The sequence below is a fragment of the Myotis brandtii genome, unplaced genomic scaffold, assembly GCF_000412655.1.
Source record: "Myotis brandtii unplaced genomic scaffold, ASM41265v1 scaffold3290, whole genome shotgun sequence".
Lineage (NCBI taxonomy): Eukaryota > Metazoa > Chordata > Mammalia > Chiroptera > Vespertilionidae > Myotis > Myotis brandtii.
Window position 1 is genome coordinate 59,247 of NW_005362677.1, and position 2,340 is coordinate 61,586.

Sequence of the window (2,340 nt, forward strand, 5' to 3'; positions counted from 1 at the left end):
CACTGCTGGTTCATGGCCTCGCAGAGCGGGCGCAGGGAGGACGCCTGGGGTTTCTTCGCGGCGGCCTGAGAGCTGTGGGGAGAGGGGAGCCATCTGGCCGCAGTCCCTCCTCCCTCCTCCCTGTGCCCCTCAGGTGTCACAGCCACCTCTGTCCTCACCCCAAACCCAAGTGCGGCCTCTCATGGCCCCAGGCGCCTCCCCACCGAAGCCGGCCAGGCGCACCCGGGGCCATGTCCCCGCATCCCCAGTGTGTGCCTGGCCTTGCGCCTGTGAGGGTGTCCCCAGCCCCTGTCAACGTCCGCACATTCGTCCTCGAATGGACGCTGAGCGCCTGGGCCACGGACAATGACACAGCCTTGCCCTGGAGCAGCGGAGGGTCTGGTGAAGGAGGTGGCCACGGGCAGAGGTCACGGCATGTGGCGGTCATTGGGGCACATCTGGGGCCCCAGGGGTCGCAGGGCAGCTGGGGAGTCTGGGCCGGCCTTGTGGGGAGGCAGCAAGCAGTGTTCTGGGCCGAGGGAAGAGGCCCAGGGCAAAGGGGGTGTGGCATGTTCCAGAACTCATTATGAAAAACCCAGGTTGCAGGCTGGATCCCCAGTGTGGGGCGTGCAGGAGGCAGCCGCCGATCCATGATCTCATCCTTGATGTGTCTCTCTCTCTCCCACTTCCTTCCTCTCTGAGATCAATAAAAATATATTTTTAAAAATCCAAAAAAAATAGTGTGTCATTTAAGGCCACCCTTTCCTTGTTGATTTTCTGTCTGGAAGAACTATCCATTGATGTCAATGGGGTGTTAAAATCCCCTACTACGATTGTATTACTGTCAATCTCTCTTTTTAAGTCTATCAAGAATTGCTTTATATATTTAGGTGCTCCTATGTTGGAGGCATAAATGTTTACAAGGGTTATATCCTCTTGCTGGGTTACTCCCTTTATCATTATGCAGTGTCTTTTTTTTTTTGTATCTTACTATAGCCTGTGTTTTAAAGATTATTTTGTCAGATATAAGTATTGCCAACCCAGCTTTTTTCTTCCTTTCCATGTGAATGAAATAATTTTTTTCCATTCCTCTCTTTTACTCTGCATGTGTCTTTCTTTCTGAGGTGAGTCTCTTGTAGACAGCATATATAGAGTTGTTTTCATATCCATTCACCTCTTCTATGTCTTTTTATTGAAGCATTTAAGCTATTTATGTTTAAAGTGATTATTGATACATACATATTTATTCCACTTTATTCTCTATAACTATGATCCTATTTTTTTTAAATTTTTACTTCTTAAAGAAGACCCTTTAACATTTATTATAATACTGGTTTGGTGACAATGAGCTTCTTTAGCTTTTTCTTGTCTGGGAAGCTCTTTTAATGTTTTTGGTTCTAAATGATAGCATTGCTAGGTAGAGTAGTTTTAGCAGTAGGTCCTTGCTTTTCATCACTTTGAATATATTGTGCCAATCCCTTCTGGTCCGAAATATTTCTGTTGAGAAATCAACTGACAGTCTAATGGGAGCTCCCTTGTAGTTAACTGTCTTTCTCTTGCTGCTTTTAAGATTCTCTCTTTGTCTTTTACTTTTGCATTTTTATTTATGATGTGTCTTGGTGTGGGCCTCTTTGTGTTCATCTTGTTTAAGGCTCTCTGTGCTTTTTAGGCTTGTGTGTCTTTTAACCAAGTTAGGGAAATTTTCAGTTACTATTTCTTCAAATAGGTTCTCGATCCTTTGTTCTCTCTTTTCTCCTGGTACCCCTATGATGTGGATGTTGTTATGTTTCATGTTGTCCCAAAGGACACTTAACCTACCTTCACTTTTTAAAATTTGTTTTGTTGTTGTTGCTCTGATTGGGTGTTTCCTTCTACCTTATCTTCCAAATTACTGACTCAATCTTCTGCTCACCCAACCTACTGTTATTCCTTCTAGTGTATTTTTCATTTCAGATATTTTATTCTTCATTTTTGACTAGCTCTTTTTTTTATGAATTCTTTGTTCTTTTTTATGTTAACTACCTCTTTGTTTAAGTTCTCACTGAGTTCTATTCTTCCCCTAAGTTCCTTGGGCATCGTTTAATCATTGTTTTGAACTCAGTACCTGGTAGCTTGCTTGCCTTCACTTCATTTAGTTCTTTCTCTGAGGATTTCTCCTGTCCTTTCATTTGGGGTGTGTTTATTTGTCTCCCCATCTCCAGCAGGTAGGACAGCGCCGTGAAGAACTCCTGGAAGCTCTGGTCGATGAACTGGAAGGCGACCTCGGTCTGGAGCACGCCCGGAAGCTCTTTCTTGATGAGGAACAGCGTCTGGACTTTGGAGCCGCTCAGCTGCAGCCTCTCCAGGTCCTTCTCGGTGAAC